The sequence below is a fragment of the Hemiscyllium ocellatum genome, unplaced genomic scaffold (assembly GCF_020745735.1).
Source record: "Hemiscyllium ocellatum isolate sHemOce1 unplaced genomic scaffold, sHemOce1.pat.X.cur. scaffold_1087_pat_ctg1, whole genome shotgun sequence".
NCBI lineage: Eukaryota > Metazoa > Chordata > Chondrichthyes > Orectolobiformes > Hemiscylliidae > Hemiscyllium > Hemiscyllium ocellatum.
The window spans coordinates 78,184-101,051 of record NW_026867672.1 but is presented as its reverse complement, the minus strand read 5'-3'; the positions used below and the strand labels follow the sequence as shown (position 1 = coordinate 101,051).

Sequence of the window (22,868 nt, the reverse complement as noted above, 5' to 3'; positions counted from 1 at the left end):
AGTTTGACAGGGTAAATACTGAGAGGATGTTTCCCATCATGAGGGATCTGGAATCAGATACTCGGATAGTCACGGAATCAAGGGTTCTGTTTTAGATTCGTCAAGTTTAAGGCAACATCAACACGGGTCAGGGGTTTCAGTAGCAATGGAGCTGGGGTGAAGGGGGGGGGGAAGCAACGTTTTAGAGATTGGAATTCCTGGTGTTTGTGATTGTGTAGATACCTGATCAGAAGGTCACCTTGGGGTTACAGATATGAGAGCAATATTGTGAAGAGTGTAGTTCTGCCTCAGACAGTTCCCAGGGAGAGGGAGGGGCTCAGCAGTAAGGGAAAGGAATTTGTAATAGCAACTGAAGGCAATGGGTTTAACCATTTCAATGTTCCGTTGCAGGAAATTGCAGCCAATCGCGTAGTGGGAGTGTGATGAGCAGTTTGATAACTGAGTAATGGAGAGGGATGATGGGGAGGGAGAGCTAGGCATTGTCAGTGTACATGTGAACCCTCAGACGGTGCTTTTGGACGATGTCACCTCCTGACAGTATGTGGGTGAGAAACAGGAGGGACCAAGAATCGATCCTTGAGGGACACCACATACAAGGAATTTAGAAAGGAATGGGAGAGTGGGGATGGAGTAGGTTTTTCCAACAACGGTGAGGTCAAAATATTACTTCGTAGCAGAATGGGAGAGAAGGACATAACCAGAAAAGACAGACAGACAGAACAAGGAACAATACCTGTGATTTGGTGAGGGGAGGGAGGTGGGGGTGATGTGGAGGAAGAGCCCAACTCCAAAAACACACTTTCTTCATTGGTGACATCACCCAACTCCACCCTAGTCTCAGCTCATTTACTGAATGCAGGGATGGACGAGTATTTATCTCCAGACTTAATTATCCAAACACTCTTGGCCAGCCTCCCACATTCAACTTACATGTAATCTCAAGAGTATCTTAAACCTCCTGCCCAAGTGCTCACTTGTACCAAAACTAGTTGATCCATCGAAAGGCTCCTATTTACAGGCAACAATTTAAAATTCTCACCCTGTGAACATCCCTGTCTCCCTGCACCACACACCCTGCAAGACCTTGACAACTCATTTGTGTTTATTCATTGCTTCACCTGTCTGGCTGTTTCTACTGTTGCCAAGGCAACACTGTCTGGAATTCCCACCTGAACCCTCTCAGACCTGCTTTCCTCTTTTAAGGTGTTCTCGAAAACCTGCTCATTTGGCAATGCTTTTGATCACTTGACCTAGTATCTCAATCTGTGGCCTTATGCCAGAATTTTTCAATAGTATTTCTGTGAAATTATAAACATGATTAAAAAAAACAAACTGCTGCTGATTTGCACATACATTGTCAACTCTTCAATATTGCTGAGTGAATAATCTATAACAGCACTTACCCAACCACATTGTGGGAGCACCTTCACCACATGAACTGCAGCTGGACAGGGAAATCAAACATCACCCTCTCCACAGGCAATGGGGCTTTGGCACTGATCACTGGGATCTGTGGAGGGAGAAACACAGTTGCTATTTCAGGGAGTGCAAAATGCATTATAGAGGGGGAAAATGGGGCAGAATTTGGGATTTTCAAATTTGTGATTCACAATGTGCACTAAGTTCTGTAAAGCCTCTCATTCCATACCATGAAAATTTCCTTCTCTTCCTGGTCAATATGTCTTTCCTTTCCCCTGCCCTGCACCTTCACACATTCCAATGCCTTGGCCACAACAACACTGTGCTGTCAGTGAAGTTTATCACGTGGTTGAGTATTGTCCCGCCCCTCATTCACTCCGATTGGTTGAAGGACCAACTGGCACATCCTGGTCCTCCAGCCCCGTTTCCCCCGACTCTTATTGGTCCTGCGCTGACATCAATAATCCGAGGCCCATTGTGGGCTGGAGCATGCTCAGTGCTTCCTGCTTTTGCTGCTGTTCATCAGGTATAAGAGAGAGAGAGGGCTCATCCCTGTTTCTCCTGATGTCAGACAATAACAACAACTACCTGCATTGTATGGAGCCTTTCACATTGACAAATCTCCTAAAATGTTTCACGGATGATGGAAACGTTGATTAAAGAGAACGATTTTTAGATACATCTTTAAGGCGGACAGAGGGGGTGAGGGAGGATATTCCAAAGGTTTGTGTCCTCAGCAGCTCCAATCGTGCAGTGATATAGGTGGGCAACAGCTTACAATGGAGACAGTTCGTGGCTAACCACAGGTTAACAACCTCATGTCGTAGCCACCTCATGTCACAGCCTGTCATTACACACTACCTATGGTTAGCCACTAATAGTCTCCATTAACAGCTAATCACCCTCCCCCAGTCAGATCGTTATCCACTCCTTTATCCAACCGCTCTTCTCACTCTATCCCCACCTTTACTCCTTTTATCTTGCCCCCATCCCCCCACACTATCTTCTGCACATAAACGGACTTTTTTTTTCTCAGTAATATCTGTTCTGTGGAAGGGACACCGGATCTGAAACGTTAACTCTGATTTCTCGTCACAGATGCTGCCAGACCTGCTGAGCTTCTCCAGAACCTCCTGGTTGTTGTTTCTGATTTACAGCATCTGCAGTTCTTTTGGTTTTAATTTACCGGGAGTTTGTAATTCAGGTCCAACAGCCTCTGTCCCAGTCCCTGCTGTCTCTCCCACCCCCACCCAGTGACACTGCACCTGCACAGCTCATGGACAGGTGTCGTTTGCTGGCCACACCCCTCATTCACTCCCATTGGCTGCAGGACCACACAGACTCTCCTCCTATTGGTCTGGAGCTGCCGTTAATCAAGCCGGCGCCGATTGAGAGGTGAGCTCCTCCCTCTCTCTGCTCTGGGATGAGCTTCATCATTCACAGTGAATGGGGCAGTATCACAGACCGCAGGGGCTGGGGGCTATTCAGCCCATTGGAGCTGTCCTCTCTCCCTCTACAGATGTTGCATATATGTCCCAACTACCCCCAAATCTTTCCTTAAAAAGTAAAATTCCAAGTCTGTTTCAAAATACCTGCTGAATCTGTGTCGTTCAGACTGTTCCAGATGCTCAGAACTTACTGAGTAAAATAGTGTTCACATTTTCACCTTGTATTATTTGCCAATTACTTGAACGTAGTTACTAAAAATTGTGACAGGGTTAACAATTCCTCTCTCTCTTTGCAAATTCAAGACCTTGGAACCAAATCTGCGCCAGGTCAAAATCACTGCTTCACCTTCTCAGCTCCAAGGATAATTATCTGTGCTTCAGCTAGCTCGAAACAAAAGAGAAGAATGCATCTTAATTTATTAAGATCAAAGAAACAGACCTCCGGTCCAATTAGTCTGTGCCAACAAGGAATCCTAAACTAATGGATTCCCATTTACCATCTATTGGCCTGTATCCATCAAAACCCTTCCTATTCATGTACCCAATTGGAAGCCTTTTAAATGTTGTGATTTTTCAGCCTCCACTACTTCATCTGGTAGCCCCTCCCATACACACATCACACTCAGCTTGAAAATGTTGCCAGTTCGATCCCTTTTAAATCTTTGCCCTCTCAACTTAAACCCATGTGGTCTAGTTTTGGACGCACCTAACCTGAGGAAAAAGGATGCCAGCTGCTCACCTTATCCACGTGCCTCGTGATTTTATAAATCTCAATGAAGTCACCTCTCAGTCTTTGACTCTCCAGAGAAAATAGCCCCAGCCTATTCAGCCCCTCCCTGTAGCCCAAATCCTCCAATCCTGGTAACGTTTTTGTAAATCTTGTCCAAACCTTTTCAAATTTCACAACATCCTTCCCAGAACAGGGAAATTCAAACTGAAAACAGAATTCCAGAAGTGGCTTAATCAACGTCCTGTCCAGCCACAATATGACGTCCCAGCTTCTGTATTCAATGCATTGACCATTAACGGAGAGCGTTAATGGAGTCCCATTTGCCAGCGGTTCACCCTTATCCCTCTAAAACCTCCCTCTTCAAGTCCCCAGTCAGACACCTTTTAAATGCTGCAATTGTACTAGCCTCCACCCCTTCCTCTGGCAGCTCATTCCATACTTGCAATGCCCTCAACATGAACACAATGCCCCTTAAATCCCCTTTAAATCTTTTCCCTCTCACCTTAAGCCTGTACCCTCTCGTTCTGGAGCCACCGAACTTGGGAAAAAGTCCCTGACTGCTCACCTTATCCATGCCCTTCATGACTTTATAAGATCACCTCTCAGCCTCCAAATCTCCAGGGAAAATAGTCCCAGCCTATTCAGCCTTTCCCAATAGCTCAAATCGTCCAACCCCAGGAAAGTCCTTGCAAATGTTTTCTGAACCCTTTCAAGTTTCTCAACATTATTCCAAGAACAGGGAGATTGGAACTGAAAACAGAATTCCAGAAGGGCCTTCATCAGTGCCCTGTCCAGCCACAATATGACATCACAACAGCTGCATTCAATGCATTGACCAATAACGGGGAGCGTACCAAATGCTGCATTCACTCCCCTGCCTACCTGTGACTCTACTTTCAGGGAACTATGAACCTGCACTCCAAGGTCCCATTGTTCAGCAATGTTCCCCAGGACATTACCATTAAATGCATAAGTCCTGCCCTGATTTGCCTTTCCAAAATATAACAGCTCACATTTATCTAATTTGAACTCAGTCTGCAATTCCTTGCTCCAATGGCCCATCTGATCAAGATCCTGTTGTATTCTGAACTAACCTTCTTCACTGTCCACTACACCTCCAATTTTGGTGTCTTCTGTAAACCTACTGACCATATCTCATATATTCACATCCAAGTCGTTTATTTAAGGGCCCAATATCCATCCCTGCAGCACACTGCTGCTCACAGGCCTCCAGTCCGCAAAGCAACCCTCAATCATCATCCTCTGTCTCCTACCTTCAAGGTAGTTTTGTAATGGCTTGCTCTCCCTGCATTCCATGTGATCTAACCCTGCTAACCAGTCTGCTTTGTGGAACCTTATTGAATGTCCATATAAACAACATTCACCGCCTGGCTTAATCAATTTTCTTTGTCACTTCAAAACACTCACTCAAGTTAGTGAAACACAATTGTGCATGTACAAAGCCACAGTGACTCTCCCTGATCATTCCTTACCTTTCCAAATAGATGGATTCCTGTCCATTCGAACAACTTGCCTGCCTGACTTCCGGCTCACTGTTCTCTTGTTCCATGGCCCCTCCTTACCACCTTTTTTAAAATAATGGCACCTCACCTGTCGCTATCAAACATACAAATACCTCAGGAGAGGCCCAACAATCACTTCCCTAGATTTCCAGAAAGTTCCAGGATACACCTGATCAGGTTCCAGGGCTTTATCCACCTTGATGCGATTTAAGACATCCAGTCCCACCTCCTCTGTAACATGGACACTTTTCAAGTTATCACTGTTTATTTCTCCAAACTCTCGAGCTTCCATATACTTCTCCAGTAAAAATGACGTGAAATATTTGCATATATTTCACACCCTCTGTGATTCCATAGACAGCCTTGTTGACCTTTAAGCGGTCCTATTCTCTGGTCCAGTTAATCTTTTGTCTGTGATATATTTGTTTAATCTCTTTGGATTCTATTCCAGGACATCCCAGAAAAGGCCTACTACAAGGACCGTAACTTTCCTCTGACTTGATCAACAATGCCCTCCAACACATACCCTCCACTTCCCGCACCTCCACCTTTACCCCACCCCTCCAGCCACAATAAAGAATACAGCCCTGCGGTCTTCATCTTCCACCCCACTAATCTCCAGATACAGCGCATTAACCTCTTATTTCTGCTACCTAAAGTCAGACCCCACCATAGACATATTTCCCTCCCCACCGCTATCTGCGTTCCACAGAGACCATTCCCTCTGCACCTCCCTTGTTAGGTCCACACCCTCCCACCAACACATGCTCCACACCTTTGACCTTCCCTTACCGCCACGGGAAATGTAAAACGTTCAGCCACACCTCACTGAGCTCTGTCCAGGACCTCAAAACGATCTTTTTACATCAGGCAGAGATTTGCCTGCACATCCCAAAACCTCATATACTGCATCTGGACACTATGGGAAATTTAACATGGTTCATCCAACTAACCTACACATCTTTGGACTGTAGGAGTAAATTTGAATATCCGAAGGAAACCCTCACAAACACTGGGGAGAATGTGCCAACTCCAACACAGACAGTTGCCTGAGGCTGGTATCAAACCCAGGTCTCTGTTGCTGAGGAAGCAGCGCTAACCACTGAGCCACAATACTGTGGGATCTTTGGTGCTGATGTGCTGCCCCACTGATAACTCAGTCACTCACCCTGCCTCATTTCCTAAGAGGCAGTGATGATGGAGTGAAATTATCACGAGACAGTTCATCCAGAGACCCAGATAACGTTCTGGGGACCTGGGTTTGAATCCCATCACGGCAGATTTTGGAAAGTGAATTCAATAAATATCTGGAAAAAATAATCTAGTGACGACAAGGAATCCATTGTCAATTGTTGAAAAAAACCCATGTGGTTCACTCATGACCTTTAGGGAAGGAAAATGCCATCCTTACCTGGTCTGGTCTGCATGGGACTCCAGACCTATAGCAACGTGGTTGATTCTTAACTGCCCTCTGGGTAAACGCAGCAATAAATGCTGGCCGAGCCAGTGACAGCCTCATTCTGTGAATGAATAAAGGAAACAGGTCAGGTTTTGTTCCTTCTCTAGTAGGTACATCCTACAAACTCAATCAGAAATGTTCTCGTACACACTGAACAAATACCTTTCCATCCAAGCCCTTAACACTACAGCACTCCGAGGCCATGTTGGTAAAGTTAAAACCCCTTATCATTGCAACTATATTTTTACAGATAACTGAGGTCTGCTGGTAAAATTGTGTCTCAATTCCCCGCTGACTATTGGGAGAGAGTCTATAATACAATCCCAGTAAGATGGTCATTCCTTTCTTATTTCTCAGTACCACCCAAATAACTTGCCTGGATGTACTCCCAGGAATACCCTCCCGAAGCCCAGCCATAACGTTATCCCTAATCAAAAACACCTCTCCCCCTGCTCTGTTGTCCCCTTGCTATAGCATCTATACCCTGGAACATTAAGCTGCTAGTCCTATCCATCCCTGAGTGCTGCCTCTGTAATTGCTGTAATATCCCAGTGCCATGTTCAAAACCATACCCTGAGCCCACCTGCCTGACCTGTCAGGTCTCTTGCACTGAAATAAATGCAGTGTAACTGGTCCGTCGCACCTCATTCTGTAGCTTGCTCTTGCCTGCCTTGACAGTCTGATCTGGTGAACAGTACCAGCCTCAGACTCACCTCTTTTCTCACTATCTCTTTAGGATTACCCCGACACCCTCACTGGTTTAATGCCTCCCGAGTGGCACTAGCAAATCTCCCTGCTCCTCAGGACCCCATGCTTTCCCCTTCCTATGTACAATGACCTCCCACTGGTTATTTTCCCTTTGAGAATATTCTGCTCCCTCTGAGAGACATCCTTGACACTGGCACCAGGGCAGCACCACCCCATTCTGATCTCTCACTGTCACCTGCAGAAACGGCAGACTGTGCCCCTGACTAGAGAGTCCCCCATCAACATAGATCGTGTGGAACTGGATATACCTCACATTATGTTAGAAGCCAGTCTCAGTCCCAGTAACTTGGCTGTCAGTGCTACTTTCCCCTGAAAGTCTATTACCACCTACATTTTCCAAAACAGTACACTTGTCTGAGATGGGGATAGCCACAGGAGACTCCTGCAGTACCTACCTACCCCTCCTAGCTTTTCTTGAGGTAACCCACCTACCTGACTGTATCTGCAGTATCCTGAGACTGCCGCCTATCACACTCCCCGGCTCCTGTCAATTCCTCACTGCCTTTAATCACTCCTCCACCAATCCATGTGATCCAATAGGATTTGCAATCACACTTCTTGCAGACAAATCATCAGGTTCATTGAAACTCTCCCTAATCTTCCGCACCCGACAGGAACAGTAGGCCACTCTCCAACAGGCCATCTCTCCGCCTTAACAACCTACAGACCAAGACAAAGGCACAGTCTTACTGCTCGAAAAATACTGCCTGAGAATAACTTATTGCTTACGTTTTATATCTTAAACTTTCAATCAAGAGACCGTAAGACATTAAAAAGAAATCCTCACCTTACTCACTACTGTAAATTTAATAAAATAAAACTGACTAAGATTGATGTTTGAAGAGACTGAAACTCACTGAGCTGATCCCTGGCTCTGAGTACTTCCAAGGGTGAGGTCTCTCTGAGGGCAGCTGTGAAATGTCACTGTTTCTCTTCTCTGCCCACTCCATTTCCAGAGAGGTTTTTAACTTCACAGCAAGTCAGCTCAGAGAGGTCACTGCTTGGTTTTATTCACTGGGGGTCCCTTTGCTGCCCAGACCAGTATTTATTGGCCCCCTTTACTTGTCTTGGAGAAAGTGGTGGTTAACCGCCTCCCTGAAATGCTGCAGTCCATGTACACCACAGTGATGTTTGGACAACAGTCCCCCTCTGGCCCCACAACCCTCCCTGTCTCTGTAATCCCTCTCTGGCTTCATACATGTCGGGACATTAGATTTTTATTTGGATTTATTTTTGTTTGGTAAACTCCAAACAAAAGTGAAATATTTCACCCCCAAACAAATTTCTTTTGATTGACCCTTTGGAGAGGCTGACACGTGGACATTGCAGTATTTTATCTCACATTGTACACGTAGAATGATGGAACTCTCTTTTAAACATTGCTAAAAAGGGAGGCAATGGCTTAATGGTATTCCTGCAAAATGAGTGACACGTGCAATCTTCCAAGAATTAGGGTTAGAATCCCAACATGGCAGCATCGGCATCCAATACAATCCCGAATGAAAAGGCGAATGATGACCATGAAACTATTGCCGATTGTTAGAAAACCCATCTGGTTCACTCATGTCCTGTAGGGAAGGAAACTGTCATCCTCACCTGGTCTGGCCTACATGTGACTCCAGACCCACAGCAATGTGGTTAGCTCTCAACTGCCCTCAGGAAAAATACATTAAAAACTGTTAACAAATACCCCGCAGGTATCACTTAAAAACTGGCTGTTCACATTAGGACCATGTGAATTTCTGAACGGCCTGAACTAAAACTGAGTTTTAGTTTCATCTTCCCCCTGTCTCACATCAGTCTGTTTACACCCAACTCCAAAACACACTCATTGAGCCAAGCAGCCCTCACAGTGCAGCCCTGTCATTTTCACTGTCTGCTCACACCTACACTGCCCTCAGCCTCCTGTACTGTTCCAACGCATCTCAATGGGTGTTCAGGGACAGCATCTTATCTTTTGATTCAGCCCTTTGTAACCCCAGAGTCAACATGGACGTCACCAGTTTCTGAATGAACAGACAGTTGTCAGAAGCTGGAACATTCCACTTGAAAAGGTACTGGAATTTGAGTCCAAAAGGACTTTTAATGGGAAGTTTGCAGTTAATTGAAAATATGACGCTTACAGCTTAACATCATGAAGTGGGTGATTGGGTCTAAATCTGAGAGTTCTTACAAAGCGACGAGGTGTAATTTGGATAAATCTGTGCTCCCTCTCAGGCGAATATCTCCTTCCTCAGCTGGAGGGTCCAGAACAGAGCACACACCCAAAGGGTGATCCAAACACGAATTTGTACATCTTTCTGCTAAACAAAAATATTGGAGATATTTTCCCACAAAGAGAACTGACAAACCTTTCTCCGTCCACAGTCAAATGCAAATGATATTCAGATCCCGATGACTCCATTGACTGTAAAAACTTGCTTTTGAGTTCCTAGCCTCAATTATTCTGATTTAATATCCTATGAAACAAATTCACAAAACAAAACTCACAGTCAGTGCAGGTAGAATATAAAGACATACTTTTCTCTTGGTATGTGCTTGATGTGTAAATGCCTCTCTTCAAATCACACACCCCCCCATCCTTGGAAGAGGACATGTCCATGCCCCTCACTGTACCTTGCCCCCAATAAAGATGGAGCCCATGTCCCAGGACCTATCACCACCTGAGGGCCGCAGCCATTTTCCCATCTGCTGCAAACGCGGGAAAGAGTTTCTAATTCAGACTTACCGCACAGAGTGTAATTAAAACTTCGCAGTCTAAAGTGACTCATTATCTCCCTGTCTCCGAGGCCACTCTCCCCTTCCCTGTTTGCCTGTCCCACACTCACCAACGGCCGAGTCACGTGACACTGCACAGGCGGAGTTACTGGTGACGTGTCATCCCACTGGCCACGCCCCTCATTCACTCCCATTGTTTGGATGACCATCTTTATCACTTCATCCACCAGTCCCACCACCTTTTCCTATTGGTCCGAAGCTGCCATCAATCAGCTGGACCCCATTGTGAGGTCAGTGGTGGGATCCTCCCCCTGCCTGAATCAAACCCGGAAGGTGGATGGATGGTGTCAATCAGGAACAACAAGCAGGAGGTGCTGGGAAAGCTCAGCAGGTCTGGCAGCATCTGGGAACAGAAATCTGTCCAGTGGCCCTTCCTCAGAACTGATGGGAGCTGGGAAAATTAGAATCCTGAGTGTGGAAACAGGCTATTCGGCCCAAAAAGTCCACAGCGTCCCTCCGAATGGTATTTAAAAATATAAAAATATACCCTATTACTGTATATTTCTCCTGACTAATGCACCTAACCTACACATCCCTGAGCGTTATGGGAAATTTAGCTTGGCCAATTCAACTAACCTGCAGATCTTTGTACTGCAGGAGATAGGGGTTAAAGAGTAAATAATAGACAGGGACAGAACCCAGAGAGAGACCGGAACATTTGGAAAGACAAAGGAGTGGAATATGACCTGGCTGGGGAGGGTGCATAGCTGTTAATGGAGGGGACGGGAACCTGTGTCTGGCAGCATCTCAGTGGAGGTGGCGGAAATGGCGACTGATGATCTACGTTCTGCTGCAAAAACACAGCCCGAGCTTCCAGCTGCCTGTCACTATAACACACGAGCCTGTGTGGAATGAACTTCCAGAGAAAGTGGTAGCTGTGAATACAATTACAATATTTAAAAGACATTCAGATACGTACATAAATAGGAAATATTTGGATGGATGTGGACTAAGCGGAGGCAGATACAATTAGTTCAGTTTGGAATTATGTTTGGCATGGACTGGTTGGATCACAGGGCCTGTTTCCTTGCTGTATAACATTATGACTAATCCTCACTAACTCTAAATTCCGATTTCACAAATCTCCCGATCACTATCACCTCATCCAGCTTCACAACTCTTCCTTATTTATATAATTCCTCACCAGCCACAGAACGCTCCCTAATTCATGTCCTCCAGTTTCTCAAATCTCTGCGATAGGTGCCTTTCTTTAGTTCCAGCCTTGAGGATGCCCTCATTCACTCAGATTGGTTGGAGGACAAACTGGTATGATCTGGTCCTCCAGTACTGCCCTCTGCCCCCTATTGGGCTGTGCTGACATCAAGCATTCAGGGCCCATTGTGAGGGGAGTGGTGGGATCCTCCCTCTCTCTGCCCTCGAATGAGCTTCAACATTCACAGTCAATGGGCAGTGTCACAGAGCACAGGGGCTGGGGGCTATTCAGCCCATTTGGGCTGTACTCTCTCCCTCTGGAGATGCTGCAAATCTGTTCCAATTCCCTTCCCATTTGCCCATAGCCCCCCAAATCTTCCCTTAAAAAGTAAAATTCCAAATCTGTTATGAATAACTGCTGACTGTGGGTCCAGCTGCCATTCAGACTGTTCCAGATGCTCAGAACTTACTGAATAAAATAATGTTCACATATTATTTACCAATTACCTGAAAATAGTCACTAAAATTGTGACATTGTTAACAATTCCCCTCTCTCTGCAAATTAAAATATCCCAGAAACAAATCTGCACTTGGTCAAGATCACTGCTTAACCTTCTCAGATCCAAGGACAATTATCTGTGCTTCTGCTAGCTCTCCACAAAAGAGGAACAAAGTGTCATAGAGATGTACAGCACAGAAACAGATCTTTGGTCCAATTTGTCCATGCCAACTAGGAATCCTCAGCAAATGAAGCCCCATTTGCCAGCTATTGGTCCGTAGCACTGGAAACCCTTCCTATTCATGTACCCAATCGGATGCCTTTCAAATGTTGTAATTGTATCAGCCTCCACTACATCATCTGGCAGCTCAGTCCACACACACACCACACACAGCTTGAAAACTTTGCCCCTTAGATCCGTTTTAAATCTTTGCCCTCTCAACTTAAGCCCATGCGATTTTGTTTTGAACCCACCTAACCTGGGGGGAAAAGACCCTGGCTGTTCACCTATACATGTCCCTCATGATTTTATAAATCTCCATGAAGTCACCTTTCAGTCTTTGATTCTCCAGGGAAATTAACCCTGGCCTATTCAGCCTCTCCCTGTAGCCCAAATCCTCCAACCCTAGCAAAGTCTTTGTAAATCTTGTCTGAACTCTTGCAAGATTCACAACATCCTTTCCAGAATAGGGAATTTTGAAGTTAAAACATAATTCCTGAAATGGATTCATCAATGTCCTGTCCAGCCACTATTTGACGTCCCAGCTTCTGTCCTCAAAGCATTGACCAATAAATATAAATATACGAAACACTACCTTCACTACCCTGCCTACCTGCATCTCTACTTTCAAGGAACAATGAACCTGCTCTCCATGGTCTCTCTGTTCAGCAACATTCCCAAGGACTTTACCATTAAGTGTATAAGTCCTGCTCTGATTTGCCTTTCCAAAATCTAACAGCTTACATTTGTCTAAATTGAACCCAGTCTGCCATTCCTCGCCCCAAAGGCCCATCTGGTCAAGATCCTGTTGCATTCTGAACTAATTTTCTTCATTGTCCACTACACCTCCAATATTGGTGTCTTCTGTAAACCCAATATCCATTTCTGCAGCACACTGCTGCTCACAGGCCTCCAGTCCACAAAGCAACCCTCTTTCACCACCCTCTGCCTCCTACCTTCAAGCCAGTTTTTTTATCCAAATGGCTAGTTCTCCCAACATTCCATGTTATCTAACCTTGCTAACTAGTCTGCTTTGGGGAACATCATTCAGTGTCCATATAGACAAAGTCCACAGTCTGCCTTCATCAATCATCTTTGTCACGTCTTCAAAAAAAAACTCAATCAAGTTAGACAGAAAAAACTTCCCACACACAAAGCCACGTTAACTATCCCTAATCATTCCTCGTCTTTTCAAATATATGTAAATCCTGTCCCTCAGAATCCATTCCAACAACTTGTCTGCCACAGACTTCAGGCTCACTGTTCTCTTGTTCCCTGGCCTTTCCTTACCACCTTTTTAAATAATGGCACAGGTCTTCCAGCACCTCACCTGTCACCAATGACAATATAAATATCTCAGGGAGGGGCACTGCCATCACTTTCCTAGCTTTCCACAAATGTCTGGGATACACCTTAACAGGTCCCAGAGATTTATCCACCTTGCTACGATTTAAGACATCCAGTACTACCTCCTCTGTAATATGGCCAGGAGCCAGGCAGCAGTGGACAATTCATTTACAGAAAGGTCTGTGAATGTAATAGTAAAATACTAAACAGAGCAAAAATACACTCAGACTGAGGAAGCTAGATAATGAACAAGTGGACATCAAGGAGCTCAGAGGCGAATCAGAGCAGTGTCCACTTTTATGATCCCACAGTCAGAGATGTCTAGCACCAAAATAGACTCTTCAGTCCAACCAGCCTATGCCAACCAGATATTCGAACCTAATTCATTACCATTTGCCAGCACTTGGCCGACATCCCTCTGAACCCTTCCTATTCAAGTGCCTTTGAAATGTTACAATTTTTGTTGCCCTTTAGGCTCCTGTTGAATTTTCCCCTCATACCGTAAACCTATATCCTCTAGTTCTGGGCTTCACCACCCCAGGGTAAACACCTTCTCTATTTACGCTATCCATGCCCCTCACGATTATATAAATCTCTTCAAAATTACACCTCAGCCTATGACACTCCAAGGGAAAATGGCCCCAGCCTATAATGTCTCTCCCTGCAACTCAAATCCTCCAACCCTGGCAACATCCTTGAAAATCAATTCTCAAACCTTTCAAGTTTCAGTGCCTCCTTCTGATAAGAGGGAGACCAGAATTGCACACAATATTCCAATAGTGGCCTAACCAATGTCCTGTCAGCTCCCTTAGTCAGCGCTCTGACTAATAAAGGGAAGCATACCCAATGCCGCCTTCACTATCCTGTGACTCTACTTTCAAGGAACTGTAAACCTGCATTCCAAAGTCTCTTTGTTCAGCAAGACTCTCCAAGACCTTACAATCCAGTGTGAGAGTCCTGCTCGGATTTGCTTTTCTAAAATGCAGCACCTCACATTTATCTAAATTAAACCCGATCTGCCACTCCGCAGCCCATTGGCCCATCTGATCAATATCCCATTGTATTCTGAGACAACCTTTATCACTGACCACAATACCAACAATCTTGGTGTCACCTGCAAACTTACTAACTGTATCGCCTCTATTCAAATCCAAATCATTTAAATGAATGACGGAACAATTCCACAGAAAAACAAAAATCCATTTCCCTGTGTGTGAATGTGCTCTGTGTAAATCCTGCCCCATGACTCTCTATCAGGGAAGAGCTGCACATACTCCCCTCTGAACTTTGCCCCCTACAAAGATGGCGGCTGCACGTGTCCAGTGAATCGTTGCCCCGAATAAAGATGGCGGCACTGACTCGAGTCAATCGCGAAATGAGGCATTTTCCGGTTTACTGCAAAAACGAGACTGTAAATTTCAAATTAGTATTTTCCGATGTGCACCAAATGTTTGTAAAACCTCTCAGCCCAGACCAACACCATTTCCCTCCCGCTTCCTGCTGTTTATTTCTTTCCTTACCGACAGCTCTCCACCCGCACAGCCGCGCTGTCCGCGAGGACGATCACGTGGTATAATCAGGTCCCGCCTCTCATTCACTGATTGGTCGGAGGGCCAACAGCCCCGCAGGTCCTCCAGCCCCGCCCCTGTCCTTCCATTGGTCCGCCGCTGACATCAATTAACCTGGTACCGTTGTTGGGTGGAGCATGTGCACTGCTTCGTGGCTTTTGTTGCTGTTCATGAGGTTCAACAGTGAGGGACAAAGTTAAAAACACACAACCACCTGATGAAGCAGCAGCAGCGCTAGTGCTTCCAAATAAACCTGTTGTTCTGTGAATTTTAATTTTGTCCATCCCAATCCAACACCAGCACCTCCAAGTCACGAGTGAGGGAGGAATGTATAACATAAGAACTAGGTACAGGAGAAGGCAATCCTGCCCTTTGAGTTTGCTCTGCCATTCAATACGATCATGGCTGATCATTTCGTGGACGCAGAACCATTTACCCAAGTTCTCACCGTATTCTTTAATTAATTATTTCTTTTTTGAAAAAAGCTACCTTAGCTTTAAAAACGTTTACTGAACTAGCAGCAACTACTTCCCTGGGCAATGAATTCCAGTGAGGTTAAGAAGTTCCTTCTCAATTCAGTCCTAAATTTGCTGCCTCTAATCTTGAGTCGATGCCCTCTTGTCCTAGATTCACCTGCCAGTGGAAACATCCTCCCTACTTCTATTTTATCCATTTCATTCATTATTTTATATGTTTCCATTCTTCTGAATTCCAATGAGTATAATCCCAATCTACTCAGTTTCTGTTAAACCAACCCCCTCAACTCTGAAATCAACCTTGTTAACCTCCTCTACACCCACTCTAGTACCAGTCCATCCTTCCTCAACGAAGGAGATAAAAACTACATGGAGTACTCCAGGTGTGGTCTCACCAGCACCCAATACAGCTGGAACATAACTTCTGCTTTTAAACACAATCCCTTCAGCAAAGAAGGACAAAATTGCATTTGCTTTCTGAATTGATTGTTATACCTGGTGACCAACCTTCATGCAGAAGGATACTCAGGTACCTCTGCTTAGCAAATAATGCAACTTTTTAAAATTCAAGTAATAATCTGTTTTTAATTTACTCCAACCAAACAGTATGACATTATATTTATGAACATTATATTCCATATGACCGACCATTGCCCACTCAATCAATGTATCTATGTTCCTCTGCAAAGTTTCACAGTCCTCCACACACTTTGTCCTGCTACTCATCTTAGTGTCATATGCAAACTTTGACACCCTACATGTGGTCCCCAACTCCAAATCATCTGTATCAATTCTAAAGATTCGCAGTCCCAACACTGATCCCTGAGGCACACCACTAGTCACTGATTGCCAGCCAGGATAATATGCATTTATCCCCAGACTTTGCTTCCTGTTAGTCAACCAATCTTCTATCCATGCTAATACTATACCCCTAATGCCATGCCCCCTTATATTATGCAACATTCTCTTGAACAGCACCTTGTTGAAGGTCTTTTGGAAATCCAGGTTCACAGTATCCACTGGTTTCCCGTTGTCCACCTTGCTCGAAATGTCTTCATAGAATTCCAAAAGATTTGTTAAGCATGACCAATGGGATAATTTCTATCGAGTCCCTGCTATTTCTTCCTTGATAATAGATCAAAACATCTTTCCCACTACAGAGAAGAAGCTATCTAGGGTATAATTACCCATCTTTTGTCCACCTCCTATTAAAAATAGTGGTGTCACTTTTGCTGCTTTCCAATCTGCTGGGACTGCCACAAAGTCCAGTGAATTTTGGAAAATTACTGTCAGTGCATTTGCTATTTCTCCTGGGATACATTCTGTCACGGCCAAGAGAATTTTCTATTATTAGCTCAATTACCTCCAACAGTCCAAAACTAGCTGTTCTGTAATAATTATAGGTTCCAAATCCTCACCTACCTTTGTCTCTTTGTTATTTACTGGAAAGATATTATGTCTTCCACTGTGACATCCCATAACTAAATGCTCCTTCTCTTTTTCCGAAGGACCAACATTTACTTTAGCCACTCTTCTCATTATGTATGTTTATAGAAACGTTTGCTATCTGTCTTTGTAGTCTGTGCTAGTTTATTTTTCTCATGTTCTATCTTATATTTCTTTGTAGCTCTTCTGTGGCTTTCTGTTGACCTTTAAAGTTTTCCCAGTTCTAGTTTCATGCTGGTTTTGGCCACTTTGTATGCCTTTCAATTTGATCACTTTCCTTAGATACCCATCGCAGAGAACACCTTTTCTTACAGTCCTTCTCTGGAATATACCTTTGCTAAGGACTTTGTAAAATGTCTTTGAAAATCCTCCACTGCTCATCAACTGTCCCACCATAAAATCTTTGTTTCCAGTCTACATTATCCAGGTTCTCCCTCATTCTATTGTAGTTCCCCATGTCCAAGCACAGGACCCAGGTATTAGATTTTATCTTCACACTCTCCATATGTATTAAATTCAACTATACAGTGATCACTTCTTCCGAGAGGATTCCTAACTCTGAGATCACTAATTATTCCTGTCTCATTGCAGAGGGCCAGATCTTGGATAGCTTGCTCCGTTGTAGATCCACTTCATACTCTTCAAGTAAAATATCACAGATAAATTTAATGAACTCCTCAAAGCTATCCTGACTGAGCTGGTTTGACCAATTTACATGTAGATTAAAATCACCCATGATAATAACCGTACCATTTTTACAGGCATTAGTTATTTCTTTGTTTATTGCCCATCCCAATGTGATGTTATTATTTGGTGGCCTGCACACTACACCTATCAGTGACTATCTTGGTAGAATGCATCATTCCTGTTTCTCCTAATGTACGGCAAAAACAACAACTACTTGCATTGTATGGAATCTTTCACAATGGCAAATCTCCTAAGGTGCTTCATGGATGATCAAAACATTGATTAAAGAGAATGATTAAAAAAAAAATCTTAAAGGAGGATAGAAAAGATTAGGGAGGCTATTTGACAGATTGCTGCTCTTGACAGCTCCAATTGGAGTGATGCAGGTGGGGTGGGTTGGAAAGGGAACATGCAAAGGGGAAATGGAGGAGTGCAGGCAGTGTATAAGGTCTTAAGGACAGAGGAGGTTCCAGACTGAGTCTGTCTGTCATAGAGAGTATGGCTGCCTCATGGAGTTTGAATCACTGCAATGGGTTCATGCAAGTCATATTAGTCGAGGATAGTATAACGGTGGCTGAGAGTACTTTTGATGAGGACTCGCCTCCTGAGGTAGTGTGGGCTGAGGTTAGAATCAGGAGAGGAGAGGACACACTGCTTGGAGTTTTTTATAGGCCTCCACAGAGTTCCAGGGAAGTGGAAGAGAGGATTAGCAAAATTATTCTGGGTAAGAGCAAAAGTACCAGGGTGGGCATTATGGGGGACTTCAGCTTCCCCAACATTGACTGGGAATGCTATAACTCGCGTACGTTGGATGATCAATTTTTGTCCAGTGTGTACAGACACAGTATGTCGAAGGGCCAACAACAGGGGAGGCCATATTGGATCTGGTGCTTGGTAATGAACCAGACCAGATGTTTGATTTAGTTTTAGGTGAGCACTTTGGAGCGAGTGACCACAATTCAGATACGTTTAGTTTAGTGATGGAAAGGGACAGGTGCATGCCACAGGCAAGAGTTATCAATGGGGCAAGGACAATTATAATGCGATTAGGCAGGAATTAGGATGCATAGAATGTGGTAGCAAAATGCAGGGGATGCAGACAATGAAAATGTGGAGCTGGTTTAAGGAACAGATATTGCATGTCCTTGACAGGTATGTCTCTGTCAGGCAGGGAGGAAGTGATAAGATAAGGGAACCGTGGTTTACTACAGAAATTGCATCTCTTGTGAAGAAGAAGAAGGAGGCTTATGTGTTGATGAGGCAAGATGATTCAGATGAGGAGATGGAGAGTTACAGATCAGCTAGGAAGGATTTAAAGAGAGAGTTATGAAGAGCAAAGAGAGGACACGAGCAGTCTTTAGCAAATAGAATAAAGTAGAACCCTAAAGCTTTCTATAGGTATGTGAGGAATAAAATGATGATTAGGGTAGGAATCGGTCCAATCAAAGACAGAAGTGGGAAGTTGAGTGTGTACCCTGTGGAGATTGGAGAGGTGCTAACGAACATTTCTCATTGGTTTTCACTCAGGAAAAGGAGACTATTGTAGAGGAGAAGAATGTGGTACGATATTTAAGACTAGAAAGGATCGAGATTAGTTAGAAACAGGTGTTATCAATCCTAGGAGGAGTGAAAGTAGACAAGTCCTCTAGGCCGGATGGGACTTATTCGAGGATTCACTGGGAAGATAGATCAGAGAATTTGGCTTTGATATTTGAGTCGTCATTGTCTACAGATTTGGTACCAGAGGACTGGAGAATTCCAAATGTTGTGCCTTTGTTCAAGAAGGGCAGTAGAGATTACTCAGATAATTATACACCAGTGAGTCTGACTTCTGTTGTAGGAAGGGTTTTGGAAAGGATTATAAGAGATAAGATTTATAATCATCTTGCAAACAACAATTTAGTTTCAGATAATCAACATGGTTTCATCAAGGGCAGTTCGTGTCTTGTGAACCTCAGAGTTTTTTGAGAAGGTGACCAAGCATGTAGATGAGGGTAGGGCAATTGACGTGGTATACATGGACTTCAGTAAAGTCTTTGATAAGGTTCCACATGGTAGGCTGTTGGAGAAAATGCAGAGGCATGGAATTGAGGGTGATTTAGCAGTTTGGATTAGAAACTGGCTTTCTAAAGGAAGACAGCGAGTGGTGGTTGATGGAAAATATTCAACCTGGAGTCCAGTTACTAGTGGTGTGCCATAAAGATCTGTTTTGGGACCACAGCTGTTTGTCATTTTTTAGAAATGACTTAGACGCAGGTATAGGTGGATGGATTAGTAAATTTGCTGATGACACTAAAGTCGGTGGAGTAGTGGACAGTGCAGAAGAGTGTTACAGGTTGCAGGGGGAAATGGAAAAACTGCACACTTGGGCTGAGAGGTGGCAAATGGAGTTCAATGCAGCTAAATATGAGGTGATGCACTTTGAGAAGAATAACCGGAAGGCAGAGTACTGGGTCAATGGAAATATTCTTTGTAGTGTGGATGTGCAGAGGGATGTTGGAGTCCATGTACATGGATCTCTGAAAGTTGCCACCCAGGTGGATAGTACTGTTGAGACGGCATACGGTGTGTTAAGTTTTATTCATAGAGTAATTGAGTTCCAGAGCCGCAATATCATGCTGCAAATATACAAAATGCTGGTGCGGCCATACTTGGAATATTGTGTGCAGTTCTGGTGCCCATATTTTGGGAAGGACGTGGAGGATTTGGAAAAGATGTAGAGGAGATTAACCAGGATGTTGTCTAGTCTGGAGGGAAGGTCTTATGAGGAAAGGCTGAGAGACTTGAACCTATTCTCCTTGGCAAGAAGAAGGCTAAGAGGGGATTTGATAGAGACATACAAGATGATCAGAGGCTTAGATAGGGTAGACAGTGGAAGTCTTTTTCTAGGATGATTATGTCAGTGTGCACGAGGGGGCATAAGAGCAAATGAGGAGTGATAGATTTAAGACAGATGTCAGAGGCAGGTTCTTTACTCAGAGAGTGGTAAGGGTGTGGAATGTACTACCTGCTAATGTAGACAACTCAGCCACATCAGGAAGATTTAAACAATCCTTAGATAAGCACATGGGTGATTTTAGAATAGTATACGGGCACGAGCTGAGAACAGTTCACAGGTTGGCACAACATCAAGGACCGAAGGGCCTGTTCTGCGCTGTATTGTCCTATGACTATTGTGCTACAAGAGATTTCTGCTGTCCTAAACAGAGTGACGGATCTTGTATTGTGGGCTTACGAAATGTCACTGTTCTCTACCAAACATGTACAAGGTAGAGCTAGGGCAATAATAAGATGCTGCAACAGGAGGGGAACAGGTAACTGCATACAAAACCCTGCTCCTTCTCATCTATTTTCACCTCCAAAACTGAGGGTGTTGCAGAAAAGCACCTCCATATCCCACCACAACACTTTACCCCACGATCGTGGTATCTGGCTGTGCACTAAGGAGTGGAACAGTCTGTACTGGGACCCACTGGGGTCCTGAGACACTTGGTAAAGATTAAAATCATCTCGCATTGAGAGCCCCACGACATTGTATGCATTTTCTATTGTTTTTAATCTGTTCCTGACTTCCCTTGTTTTTCCCTATGAACCTGTTCAAAGTTGTTATTACACACACCTGCACCAGCTGCGAATTGAACTCAGGTCTCTCCGTCCAAGATTCGGGATATTTTCACCACAACACAAGGCATCAGTTCTCACTTCCCTTGTTCTTCAGCCTGCTGAGTTCCGCCTGAATCAACTCTGCAATTGGGAGGAAGGGGCGGAACTGAAGGACCGAACAGAGGCCCGTCCGCCAACCAGAGTGAGTGAGGGGCGGGGCCAATGCATTCTCGGGGAATGATTAGTAAGAAAGCAACCTGTTTTGCACGATTGTGATCATTCTCACTCCATAGTGGGGCATTAAACCTCTCTCATAAATCAATGTGAGATTTTAAGAAGTAGTTGAAATGTAAATCTGATAACGGACATATTTCCAATCGATTCACACAACTAGAGTAAGAAACTTATTTTCACACTCCCAGAACAATTGATAATTTACAAACCTGGCCAGTATGGTTAAGTTAGACCAAACAATCTGTTTGCATGCTAGACATTTCTATGTCTCTATCTCGACAATAAATTTGTTAATGATGTCTATTTCACCCATGATTCTGTGCAGATATGAATATTCTCTATAAACACCGCTAAGCTCAGACGCACGCGCAGTTTGGTTCCTATGTAGCGCATGCGCAGTGTCACATTGATCAGGACAGGAAGAGAGAGACACGGAGCTGCTTTCTCCGGCAGCGGCTGCGATCGGCTTCAGAGAGCGGCGCTCCGAGCCGGGGTGTGGGAGCCTCGCTGGGAGAAAGGAGCGGAGAGAATTCACAAGTGCGGGATACAGGTTAAAAAAAAACAAAAAAGCCCCGCCAGGCCCGGGGAAGGAGGTGGCGGTCTCTGATCGGGGAAGCGGCTCAGGGTCACGGCCGCCATTTGTTTGAGGGAAGAGGGAGCGCGGGCCTAAGCGCCGCCATGTTGAGAAGGTCAAGGAGCAGGAGGGCGGGGCTATCGGGGTCTGTAGACCAATCAGAGGAAAGGGAAGCCCCATTGTTACTGATGAATTCCATGAACACAGCGTCACTGGGCGGTCCCGCAGGAATCTCCTCTCTCAGTCCCTGCTGTGATGTTTCACCCCAATCACAACCAGCAGCTCTCCTCCTCTCTCAGCTCCCCTTCTGTCCTTCCTGCAGCATCTGTCCCCTGGGGCATTGAGCTGCCTGTCCTGTCCCTCCCTCAGCTGTTGTTCTGTAATCCCTGTGATATCCCAGTCCCATCTTAGATTACTTCACTAAAGACAGGGATGTATCCGATGGATTTCTCTTAACATCACCAATTGTTTAATACTCACTTACCTGTTTTTAATTATATCTTTTTTGAAGTATTTAATTCACATTCAATCATTTGCAAGGGGGCGATTTGAACCCGTGTCCATAGAGCATTTGTTGAGTTTCTGGATAAATTGCCTCACAATAATGCCACTAGGCTCTCACTTCACCTGCTCACAGGTTGCACATCCCAGTGCAACAGGAATCGAAACCCTATCTTTTTGCACAATTGTTTGATCCTGAACCCTGGTGATATCACTCAGTATCCCTCCATGTGGGTCCCTCACCGTGTGGGTCTAATTGCTGCCTCTATCAACGTCTCTTACTCTTGCAGCTACTCCAGATCCTGAGCCAACAGAAGTTTCCACTCCAGAGAGATGAGGCAGTACAGGCCCGGAATGGAGACTGGGATTTTCCAGATCTCTGTGGGCTCAGTGCCATTCTACATGTGTAAGCCTCACAAGTATCAGTCTAATTTCC

At 44.6% G+C, this 22,868-nt stretch overlaps 1 long non-coding RNA gene across 3 annotated transcripts in view; it reads right to left on the bottom strand.

Annotated features, from left to right (window-relative positions):
• Window positions 1–14,973, bottom strand: part of LOC132809348 (uncharacterized) — a 40,668-nt gene extending 25,695 nt beyond the window's left edge. For all 3 annotated transcript variants that reach the window (XR_009642268.1, XR_009642266.1, XR_009642267.1), the window contains exons 1-4: window positions 14,864–14,973; window positions 9,699–9,806; window positions 6,532–6,640; window positions 1,404–1,510 (exon numbers count right to left, since the gene is read on the bottom strand). This is a non-coding gene — a long non-coding RNA (uncharacterized LOC132809348). The remainder of the gene's footprint in view (window positions 1–1,403; window positions 1,511–6,531; window positions 6,641–9,698; window positions 9,807–14,863) is intronic.
• Window positions 14,974–22,868: the final 7,895 nt, after the last annotated feature.